At 36.6% G+C, this 13,243-nt stretch overlaps 1 pseudogene; it reads left to right on the top strand.

Annotated features, from left to right (window-relative positions):
- The first annotated feature begins 1,517 nt into the window (after positions 1-1,517).
- The window catches only part of LOC149199968 (uncharacterized), a 28,035-nt pseudogene continuing 16,309 nt past the window's right edge, over positions 1,518-13,243 (top strand).

Genomic DNA, 13,243 nt, shown 5'->3' with positions numbered 1-13,243 from the left:
TTTCCAATTGATCCTCAACTGTTGAAAAAGGATTCAACATTCATAAAAGTTATAAGCATAAAAATTTCAAAAATTCATCCAACGCTCTAACCATATTCAACCGCAATTATTTTTGTCTGGCTTTATTTTAGCATAATCCATGTTTGCTTTCGAATTGCTCCTCCACTACTAAAAAAGGATTCAACATTCATAAAATTTATAATCATATAAAATTTCAAAATGTAAACATGTTCTATCAACGAGTACCAACCAACAATTGTGCACGCTTCATTCATTCATTGAAATTTTAAAATTGCATTGTGAGAAGTGTTACCATATTTGTAGCATAAATTTAGGAAAAAAAATAGCTAATTTAAAAATGCATATGCAAGATATGTAGGAAAATATGAAACCAATCAATCTTATGAACCATATGAGAAGTTGGAACAATAATAAGAAAAATCACTCTCCTCTAATTCAACACTTAGGTCTACTAAAAATACAATACCTATCAAAACCCTAACCCTAGATGCCTTAAACCAACTCATAAATGTGCCTGTAAGTAAGCTAGAAAAAATCCTTTGTGTCTTTCAATGATAAGACTCATGTGAAATGCATGCAAAATATATGTTGAATATAGGCACTCAAGTTCGACTCAATATTAGGTGCACTTCTTTTGTTGAAAGCAACAACAAATGATCATAAATAAATTCACGAGGCTAATAAAATGATAATGAACCCTGGTTCAAATACTGGTTGACAATTATTGTAATTGTCCTCCAAAGATTCTTCTTTTCCTGCAGAGACCCTTCAATTATTTCACTCAATCAAAACTTTTCACAAAGCATAGGTTAGCACATGTTTATAAATGGTACTCTATTTCTTAAAATATTTGAATAATATGCCCTCTCTCTACATTAGATGGAAAAGGAAAAGATGATAAAGTCCAAACATAAGCTACTCTCTTTTCTTGATATATTAGTTAATTATGTTCTTAAACTGGAAAAAATAGATCGATTTTGTTTAAAAGATAACTAGAGAAGTACACTATCCACCTATGAGACAAATAGACTATTGAATAGCAGAAAAAAGTGTCCTCTAAATGTAGGGCCAGTGTCTGTAGAGATATTTTAAATAATGATTTCAATCTGAATTCTAGAGAAGTGGAATTCAAAGAAGACAAGCTCAACTATGACATTTGTTACTAGAAGATTTAACCTATTGTTTACCAATGAGAATAACTAAATAATGGAATTCCCCATTAAAATCAAAAACCATATTTCTTGTAATGAAAGTTTTAGAGGAGGTATTCCTCACTACCTTAAGAAGATTTGTAAAATGTTCTTCATGCAATCATTGTTTCTTGAAAACTCTGCAATGCATGCATTTTAGATATATTTACTTGCAAGATGCCTAAAATTTATTATTTATTTACATTCTCACTACCTACTATGTCTCGTGTAGCTGTGTAACTCAATGGCATTGTAACATACGTGATTCAGGAGTATTAGAAAATCAACTAGAAATAATAAATAAACATGGGGTATAATGTGCTTCTAAAGTTGCATGTTCAGGTTTTCATTGTGGACTTCACGTTTTGGTAATGGATCATAATCTTCTGGTTCAAGGACAAATTCCATGGAAAATGCATCGCTTCTTGGTACCATTTTAGCTACATGATTACTTGCACCATATATTATTTGAAATTGTGCATTAGACCACATATTATTTGAAATTGTGCATTCAAAAAGCAACATTAGACTACATATTATCTAAAATTGTGCATTCAAAAAGCATATACGAAAATGAATATCTTATTTTGACCTATAACCAAATTTCCAATTTTAATACCAAATTTAGACAAACCTTCCATAGTTTACCAATATTAGCAGCCTTCATATCATAATCAATAATTCCTTACTAGTCTGCATGGGTGCAATTGGTTGATGTTTGCTTAAACAAAAAATGTGTTAGGTCTCTATAATACTAGTGATCCCCCCATTACTATTGTCATTGCAGCCCTTATTGTTATATTTGTGCCCCTATTGTCACCATATTGTTATTATTGTGCCCCATAGAAGCCCTCTATTGTTATTGTTGTGCCCTTATATTATTATTGTTATGTTGGCTTTGATTATATTGTAACCCCTTAGACTCCTACATATAGAAAGGATATTTTGTCATTTGTATCATCCAAGAATCATTCATTTTGTGTAAGGTAAAGGAGGTTTCCCCCTTCAAGATGCTGATTTTGAAGTCGTTGATTTATCTTTTATTCTATTTTGTGAGTTGGTTACATAACATTTGGTATCAAAGGATTTGGATTCTAGGATTTCGCTTCTCCAAACAGTTCATCATGGAATTGTTGCCATAACATTTTTTCTATGATGTTTCAGAACCTGAAATTAAAACCCATTTGAGCCAAAATATCGATTAACCTGGAGTCCAAAGTTCAGATATTTTCTCACTATATTTTTGGCAATAGGATTCAAGGAAGTTAGGGTATTTGCAGGATCCCATATTATATCTCAAACAGGTAACCTGGGGAAAATCATCATAACTTTCTCTCTCAGCATCAGATTGAAAGTTTGTAAAAAATTAAAGATATATGATAGCTTGTAATTTTCTTTGTATCATTTTCAGGCCTAAAATTGAAACAGTGACATGTGGCACTTTGTACAAGTTCAATCTATTGAACTAGTCTATAATCAGGTCATTGTGGGATATTTGGCATAACTCTTCCTTGAAGAATCCAATATTGATCAGACTTGAGGGGTTGAAAAGAGGACTCAGAGGGTTACCATAGGATGCAATGTCAGACCTTGGAAATATAATCAGTTGTAATGGAATGACAAAGCTTCTAAAGGAAGAACAATGAGGCATAATTGCACAATTATGTTCGCTAGAGGTTCCCACATCGAAATCATCTATTTCTCCAGATCTCTAAAAAGTCTTAGAAAATCATTCCAAGGTATTGGAGACTCCCAAATGCCTCCCACCCACTCATGATCATGATCATGCTATTCATTTGATTCCAGGAAGTGTTGCTCCAAACGTCATGCCTTACATATATCCCTATGCTTAAAAGAGTGAAATTGAACGTATGGTTGTAGAAATGTTAGAGGCTGGTATAATTCAACCTAGTCAAAGTTCTTTCTCTACTCCAGTAGTATTGGTGCACAAGAAAGATGGGTCATGGTGCATGTTTCCGGATTATAGGGAGCTCAACAAGCTCACTATTAAAGATAAATTTCCCATTCCTCTCATTGATGAATTATTGGATGAATTGCATGGATAAATTTACTTCACCAAGTTGCATATTCGTTCAGGATATCATCAAATTAGAATGAAGACTGAAGACATTCCAAAAACAACATTTAGAACTCATGAGGGTCATTATGAATTTTTGGTCATGCCTTTTGGCCTTACCAATGCACCTTGTACATTTCAATGTTTGATGAATTCCATTTTCAAACCCTTCCTTAGAAAAATTTGTGTTAGTATTTTTTGATGATATACTAATCTACATCAAGTCTTGGAAGGATCATGTTCAACATGTTGACAGGGTGATCAAACTATTGGAGGAGAATCAATTATATGCAAAAAGCTCCATATGTTTCTTTAGAGTACAAGAGGTGGAATATCTGGGTCATATTGTATCTCGTGAAGGTGTGAAGGTAGACCCTAACAAAATTAAAGCCATTAAGGAATGGAAAATCCCCACATCCATAAAGCATCTGTGAGGATTTCTCGAGTTGACAGGGTATTATCACAATTTTGTTAATACTTATGGGTGAATAGATGCACCTCTAACAACATTATTGAATAAAGATGAATTTTCATGGACTCCAAAAGCAACGAAGGCCTTTGAACTATTAAAGAGGAAATTTGCCAAGCACTGGTCTTAGCTATGCCAGAATTCACAAAAACCTTTATTGTGGAATGTGATGCCTCAAAAAATGGAATTGGTGTTATTTTAATGCAAGAAGAAAGACCCATTTCTTTCGAAAGTCATCCAATCAAAGGAAAGTATTTACACAAATCTATTTATGAGAAGGAAATGTTGGCAATACTACGTGCACTTAAGAAATGGTGACCCTAACTAATGGGAAGACACTTCAATGTAAAAACAGATCATGATAGTCTTAAATACATTTTAGAATAAAGATTATCTTTAGAAGAGTAGAAAAAATAGGTTACAAAGATGTTTGGTTATGGCTTTGAAATCATCTACAAAAAAGGGAAGAAAAATGTTGTGGAAAATGCTCTCTCAAGAAAGGATGAGGATGTGGAAGCATTGCTTTGCGCCACTTCTATTATCCAATTAGATTGGATAAACGAGGCAAGGGATGAATGGAAGAATGACGAAGAAGTATGGGCACTCATTCAAAAGTTACAATAAGAATCAAGTACATCTGATACATTTAGATGGAAAAATGATTCGTTATGGTACAAAGAACACTTATACCTGTGTAAGAATTCCCAACTCAAACAAAAGATTATTATGGAATTGCACACCTCTCCCTTAGGAAGGCACTCATGACTTTTAAAAACTTACCACAGGGTTAAGAAGGAATTTTTTTGGGATGGCCTTAAATCAGATATTCAAAAGTTTGTGGAGGAATGTTTGGTTTGCAAACAAAATAAAGTTGAAACAATTAAGACCCAAGGTCTATTACAACCTTTCTCCATTCCAAGTGAATGTTGGGAGGAGGTTTCAATGGATTTTATCACAGGCTTACCCAAGTCCGAAGGAAAGAGTGTCATCATGGTGGTGATTGACATACTTACCAAGTATGCACACTTTTGTGCATTATCACATCCATTTAAACCCAGCACAGTTTCTACTGCATTTATGGGAACAATTCAAAAGCTACATGGAAACCCAAAGATTATTGTAAGCAACAGAGATCCCATTTTCGCTGGAAATATTTGGACAAAATTATTTTCTTGTCTTGTCGCTGGAAATAGTAAACAAATGTTTGGAAGGATATCTGTGTTGCTTTGTATCTGATAAACACACACAATGGGTCAAATGGTTGCCTTTGGCTGAATGGTGGTATAACACTTCCATCCATTTCTGTAGCAAAAATGACCCCATTTATGGCACTTTATGGATATCATCCACCATCCATCATATCATATTTAGGAGAAAATTATAAGTTTCAAGCAGTGGAAAATCACATCGAGCATCAACAATAAGTTCTCAAACTCTTAAAGGATAACCTCACTTTCACGTAGAATAAAATGAAACAACAAGCATATCAACCTCGCAGCGAAAGAAGTTTTGATGTATATGACTGGGTATTCCTACGGCTAAAAACATATAAAAAAATTCCCCTCAAGCAAGCTAAGAAGGATAATAAATTATCACCAAATTATTATGGTTCATACAAGGTGTTGCAAAATATTGGTACTATGGCATACAAATTGGAGCTTCCTGCAGCTTCTTGAGTGCACCCATTTTTCCATGTTTCATGCTTAAAGAAGTTTATAGGTGACAAACTCCCAATTTAAACAATATTTCCAGAACTTGACGAGGAAGGAAAAATCATATTGGAACCCGAAGCAGTCACAGAAATAAGACCTCGACAGCTACGAAATCAATCAATTTTAGAGTATCTCATCAAGTGGAAGAACTCACCCACTGAAGATTCCACATGGAAGGGTAAGAATTTTATACAGAAGCATCCAAAACTACTCAAGTGTTGAGGACACCACTTTTTTGAAGGAGAGGGGCATGTTAGGTCCCTGTAATACTAGTGATTCCCCCATTACTATTTTCATTGTATCCCTTAGTATTATTGTTGTGCCCCTATTGTCCCCATGCTGTTATTATTCTGCCCCACAGAAGCCTATTATTTTTATGTTGTGCCCTTATATTATTATTTCTATGTCATCTTTGATTATATTGTGACCCCTTAGACACCTATATATAGAAATGAGGTTTTGTCATTTGTATCATCCAAGAATTATTCTTTTGTGTAATGTAAAGGATGTTTCCCCCTTGAAGAGGTTGATTTTAAAGCCGTTGATCTATGTTTTCTTCTATTTTGTGAGTTGGTTACATAACAAAATGGCTTTTGAGATGTTGGGTTGTGTTATATTCTTTCCACGTAGTTAATAGGGGGTTTGAAGGGCACCCGTAACCCCACTTTATGGGGTCCAGGGCAGCGCCCCGGAAAATTTTGGTTTTGGACCATATGTTAGGTTGGGCGGACCCACCTATGGTTTTGTGCATGATTTTCGCACATGTTTTTTGGACGCGATGGTTTTCGGTCCATGGTATTGGACGCGATGGTTTTCGGTCCATAGTATTGGATTCTTCGGCATGTATAAATATGTATTGCAACATTGAAAGGAACATAATGAAAAATCAAGCTGGTAGTCCCGGTTTTGGGATCCAGGGAAAAATCTCTGTGCATATGTGTTTTATGGGTTATGCTCTCGCATTGTTTATTTTCTTTGTTTAAGAATTCGTATGCAGGTAATTTATGTACAGGGTTAAAACCTACGTTTGGTATCGGAGCTGTTTTGGCTTCAAGGGGATGCCTTCGTTGCTGAGGGGTTTCGCTCGGGCCTGTGGTAGACCTTGTTTAGTGGGAGATCTGCGAGATCGATTCTGGTGGTGAAAGAAGATGGCGAGCAATGGAAAGATAGAGATTGAGAAGTTCAATGGTCAGAATTTTGAGTTGTGGAAACTCAAGATGGAGGATCTATTGGTGGATAAAGATTAGTGGATCGCGGTAGATCTGGGTACTAAACCATCGGGAGTGACCGATGAAGAATGGAAGAAGTTGGATCGGAAGGCAAAGAGCACAATACGATTGTGTGTCTCGGATTCAGTATTGCTGAATGTATCAGGGGAAGCTACGACAAAGGCTTTGTGGGTCAAGTTAGGGACTTTGTACCAATCTAAGTCTCTGGTGAATAAACTGTTCTTGCGGAAAAAGCTGTATAACCTGAGGATGAAAGATGGAGACTCGGTGACAGAGCATCTGAATGCGTTTAATACTGTGGTAAGTCAGTTATTATCTGTTGATATTAAAATTTCAGATGAATATAAGTGCATTAGTCTGTTGTTTTCTCTACTAGATTCGTGGGATAGTCTGGTTATTGCAATAGGTAGCAATGCAACTGCTTTGCAGTTTGATGAAATAGTCTTAGCCTTGCTGATGGAGGAGATGAGACGGAAAAATATGGACAACCAAAATGGTGATGCCTTGTCTGTACGAGGACGGTCCCAGAACAGAAACAAAAATAAGTCATCGAGTGGGAGATCTAAATCTAGAGGGAGATCTAAATCTCCAGGAAAACCTACAAAGGTGGTGTGCTGGAAATGCAGAAAGGAAGGGCACTTCAGAAGGGATTGTAAATCTAAAGCTCCTGATAAAGGAAAGGGATCTGATGATGCTCCTTCTGTAGAGGCGAAAACCACCTCAGATGAAGGTGGGGATGTGTACTTGGCTTCTTCAAGTACACATGTAGATCATGAGGCATGGTTGATTGACTCAGGTGCATCCTTTCACTTCACTCCCCATAGAGAGTGGTTCTGCGAGTATGAGAAATACGATGGTGGTGATGTCTTCTTAGGAGATGATAGGAAGGCTAGAATCATTGGTCAGGGAAAAGTAAAGTTGAAGTTGCAAGGTGGAAGGGTTAGAACACTTCCGGGTGTTCTACATATTCCTGCATTGGCTAGAAATCTGATTTCTATAAGCAAGTTGGATGATGCAGGTGTAAAGACGATGTTCGAGAAAGATACCTGCAAGATGGTTCAAGGAGCACTGATATTAATGCGGGGAGTTCGGATTGGAACTCTGTACAAGTTGTAAGGTAGCACTGTTGTTGATGGGTGCAATAGTTCTATGGTTCCTGAAAATGGAGTAGAGAATCTAGTGGTCTCTGGAGAGAAGACCATGTTGTGCCATCAAAGGCTTGGACATATTGGAGAGAAGGGCCTTCGAATACTTCATGGTAAAGGTATGGTAGAAGGTATGAATAATAGCTCTCTGGATTTTGATTTATGTGAAAATTGTGTATATGGGAAGCAGAATCGGGTGAGTTTCCCCTCTGGTGGTAAGAGGACGAAACATATATTAGAGCTTGTGCACATTGACGTGTTTGGACCTGTGAGGGTTCCATCACTGAGTAAGTCTGTGTACTATGTATCATTCATAGATGACTTCTCAAGGAATACATGGATATATTTTCTTAAGAAGAAATCTGAAGTCTTTGACAGGTTTAAAGAATTTAAGGCTCTGGTGGAAAATCAGACAGAGAAGAAGATAAAGGTGCTGAGGACAGATAATGGTGGAGAATTTTGCAGTAAGGAATTTGAAGAATTTTGTAAGAAGTGTGGTATAGTAAGGCAGAAGACTACTCCATATACACCTCAGCAAAATGGAGTCACAGAAAGAATGAACAAGACGTTGATGGAAAGGGCAAGAAGCATGCTCAGTGGTGCCGGGTTAGGACAGGAATTCTGGGCAGAGGCGGTGGATACTGCATGTTACCTGATCAACAGATCACCTTCATCAGCGTTGGAGGATAAGACTCCACAAGAAGTATGGACTCGTAAGAAACCCTCTCTTTCACATCTAAGGTTATTTGGATGTGATGCATATGTACATGTTCCAAAGGAGAAACGAACCAAGTTGGATAGTAAATCTGAAAAGTGCATCTTTATTGGGTATAAGGATGGTTTAAAGGGTTATAAGCTTTGGAACCCAGTCACACGGAAGGTTGTGTACAGCCGAGATGTGTTGTTCAAAGAGATAAAAGATGTTATTCAACATGAATTCCAACCAAAGGAACCTGAGAAGATAGAGTTTGAGCCAAAGGAGGAAGAATCAGACTCTGCAGCAGAAGAGGAATCAGAAGATGAAGAGCCACAAACTCCGGCTGTGAGAAGATCAGTTCGAGAAAGAAGGCAGCTAGAAAGGTATAGTCCATCTACTTTCAGTTCAAATTTTGCTTTGTCTGTTACTAATAATGATCCCAGAACTGTGAAGGAAGCAGTGGATTCAGAGGATGGAAAACTCTGGAAAGAGGCCATGGTCGATGAAATGGCATCTTTGCACAAAAATGAGGCTTGGGATCTGGTGGAGTTGCCGGCTGGAAGGAAACCCATTGGCAGCAAATGGGTGTTCAAGAAGAAGACAAATGTAGAAGGAAAGGTGGAGAAATACAAAGCTCAGTTGGTAGCAAAAGGTTATTCCCAGGTGCCGGGAATTGATTTTGGTGATATTTTTTCTCCTGTTGCCAAGGTAACTTCTATTAGATTACTTTTATCTGTTGCTGCTCCTTTTGATTTTGAGGTAGAACAGATGGATGTGAAGACAGCATTTCTTCACGGGGATTTGGAAGAGGAAATCTACATGAAGCAACCTGAAGGCTTTGCGGTGAAGGGTAAGAAAGAACTGGTATGCAAGTTAAAGAAGTCTCTGTATGGGTTAAAACAGTCACCAAGGATGTGGTATCAGAAATTTGATACATTTATACGAGGACTTGGCTTCACCAGAAGCAAAGTAGATCATTGTGTGTATTTTAAATTAATTGGTGACCGTATTATTTATCTGGTCTTGTATGTGGATAATATGTTGCTGGTTGGAAATGACAAAGAAATTATCCAGGATTTGAAGACCCAATTGTCCTCCAAATTCAACATGAAAGATCTTGGTGCTGCAAACTATATTTTGGGCATGGAAATTAAAAGAGATCGGTCAAAGAGGAAGCTCTGGTTAAACCAAAGGAAGTATGTCGAGACAATACTCCAGAGGTTTAATATGCAGGATAGTAAACCGGTGAAGGTTCCTATTCCTGTAGGTGTGAGGTTATCTGCTGAACAGTGTCCCAAGACACAAGAAGAGGAAGAGGACATGTCCCGTGTTCCATATGCAAGTGCAGTGGGTAGCCTGATGTATGCAATGGTCTGTACTAGACCAAACATTGCACATGCAGTGGGAGAATTGAGCAGGTTTATGTCAAAACCTGGGAAGGAGCACTGGACAGCAATGAAGCGGGTTTTCAGGTATTTGCGTGGCACTAGTGATTATGGTTTGCGCTACCAAGGAAGACCAATATTGGACAGAGTGTTGGATATTCATGGCTTTGTTGATGCAGACTGGGCTGGAGATCTGGATCAGAGAAGATCTACAAGTGGGTATGTGTTTAACCTATTTGGAGGTGCAATCAGTTGGATGAGTAAGAAACAATCTGTAGTGGCACTTTCAACTACAGAGCCAGAATACATGGCAGCCACTCATGCAAGCAAGGAAGCAGTTTGTTTGCAGAGATTGTGTTCAAGTATGGGGTTAATACAGGGAGCTATAAGAATAGACTGTGACAGCGAAAGTGCAATTTTCTTGGCAAAGAACCCTGCTTATCATTCAAGGACATTGATGTTCAATATCACTTTGTGAGGGATATGATAGAAGACAGAAAGGTGTTGCTGGTAAAGGTGGACACTTTGAAGAATACTGCAGATGCATTGACAAAATCTGTGAGCTTTGAGAAGTTCTCTTGGTGTAGAGAAGCAATGGGAATCTCAGGGCTGAAAAATGACTAAGCTCTTCTGTGGCTCCCTGTGGAAAGAAAACATCAAGTGGGAGATTGTTGGGTTGTGTTATATTCTTTCCACGTAGTTAATAGGGGGTTTGAAGGGCACCCGTAACCCCACTTTATGGGGTCCGGGGCTGCGCCCCGGAAAATTTTGGTTTTGGACCATATGTTAGGTTGGGCGGACCCACCTATGGTTTTGTGCATGATTTTCGCACATGTTTTTTGGACGCAATGGTTTTCGGTCCATGGTATTGGACGCGATGGTTTTCGGTCCATAGTATTGGATGCTTCGGCATGTATAAATATGTATTGTAACATTGAAAGGAACATAATGAAAAATCAAGATGGTAGTCCCGGTTTTGGGATCCATGGAAAAATCTCTGTGCATATGTGTTTTATGGGTTATGCTCTCGCATTGTTTATTTTCTTTGTTTAAGAATTCGTATGCAGGTAATTTATGTACAGGGTTAAAACCTACATGAGAAACACTGCATGTTGGCCCATAAAAATAAGTTAACAATTATTTAAATTCATACTCATGTACATTCAAATGTTATTAACTATTATCTCTACCCTCATAGATCACGCCAAACAACATGCCCCATATAGATGATCATACATAGAAAGCATACATAAAAGGTAGACCACATATTATTTGAAATTGTGCATTCAAAAAGCATATATAAAAATAAATATCTCCTTTTCACCTGTACCCAACTTTCCAATTTCAATGCCAAACTTACACAAATCTTCCAGAGGTTACCAATATTACCAGCCTTCATATCATAATCAATAATTCCATACTATTTTGCATAGGTGCAAGTGTAGGAATAAATGTGACAAAAGTTGAAATAACTATCAAAGCAAGGGTGAAAGTTCTCTAAACTAGAGATGCAACAATGTGTTAATTTCCCTTGTAAAGAAATTAATTAGATATCCTTTTAAAGAAATTAATTGCATATGGATACAACAAGAAAGTGTGCAACTACTATGGGGATGCCCTAAAATATTCTTCATGAGATAAAAAAAGAAAAAAAAATCCAAGAACAACATGCACCAAAAGCAAATGAAGTAAATTGCAACAATGGAACAAACAAGATAATAGAAATACCACCTATAATAAGAGCAAGTCTATCCATCGAGGCATGACTAGGAGGAGAAGTAATGCCTTCAATGTCTTTTGAGAAACATTGCATTTTGGCCCACAAAAACAAGTTAACAAGTATTTAAATTCATACTCATTTACATTCAAATGTTATTAACTATTCTCTCTACCCTCACAAATCACCAAAAATAACATGCCCCATATAGATGATCATACATAGAAATCATACATAAAATGTAGACCACATAGTATTTGAAATTGTGTATTCAAAAAGCATATATGAAAATAAATCTCTCCTTTTCACCTGTACTCAACTTTCCAATTTCAATGCCAAACTTACACAAATCTTCTAGAGTAATTTCAATGCCAAAATTACACAAATCTTCTATAGGTTACCAATACTAGCAGCCTTCATATCATAATCAATAATTCCATACTATTTTGCATGGGTGCAAGTGCAAGAATAAATGTGACAAAAGTTGAAATAATTTTCAAAGCAAGGCTGAAAGTTTTCCAAACTAGAGATGCAACAGTGTGTTATTTTCCCTTGTAAAGAAATTAATTGGATATCCTTGTAAAGAAATTAATTGGGTATGGATATAATAGGAAAGTGTGCAACTACTATGGGGATGCCCTAAAATATTTTTCATGAGATAAAAAAAGAAAAAAATCCAAGAACAACATGCACCAAAACCAGATGAAGCAAATTGCAACAATGGAACAAAAAAGATAATATAAATACCACCTATAAAAAGAGCAAGTCTGTCCATGAAGGCATGACTAGGAGGAGAAGGCATGCCTTCTCATGTTTCTAAGTGGCCTAGTAGAAAAGTAGTACTCACACCCCAATCATCCTTTTGCTATACAAGATTCCTTATCTCTGCTATGATAAATGTGTACCCGTGCACATTAAGATTTTGTGCGCCTTTCTATCATCTCTATGCAATGTTATCTCCTCACTTTGATTTTGATTACCAGCATTAATCAACTTGGATATGGTAGTGAAGAATCAATTTTGTTTCACATATGGTGGTTTACAAGTAGAAGGATTCATCACTTCCAGTATACTTGTAGCCTTGTATATTCTCCTTTCCTTTAAAGTTTAACATGATGAAACCAAAAATCAAGCATGCTTGTTACTCCCGAGGTATGAGTATAGTCTTGAAAATAATCTACAAGAATATTTTACTGGTCAAATATCTAAATGTTTATTCTAAAGTACAAAATATTTTATAGGTATAAAGGAATTTCTAATATATTACAGTGATGAACAGTGGACACTAGGGATTTTTAAAATAGTATTTTCATAGAATGTTTATTCTAGAGTATTGAACTATACATTCTAGAGTAATTATATAGAGTTCAACATATCAACATAATAGGGAATATACACAATTTGTTTATAAAAAGCACACAAAAAACATTTCCACTGTTTATTTTATATATGAACAAAGGAATTGACAAGGTAAGACTTACTTGCCCATTATTGCAAAAGAACCTAAAATGATGCCAAAACTTCAAAACAAATGATATGAAAAAGAGAAAAGGAAACCACCCAATGATTTATCCTTCCTCTTCTCATTCTCCGAATGATAT

This window comes from Pinus tabuliformis, chromosome 2_1 (genome assembly GCF_031772625.1).
Source record: "Pinus tabuliformis cultivar Carrire ecotype Pingquan chromosome 2_1, CPIR1, whole genome shotgun sequence".
NCBI lineage: Eukaryota > Viridiplantae > Streptophyta > Pinopsida > Pinales > Pinaceae > Pinus > Pinus tabuliformis.
Note: the sequence above shows the minus strand (reverse complement) of the source record. Positions and strands in the feature narration are given on the sequence as shown.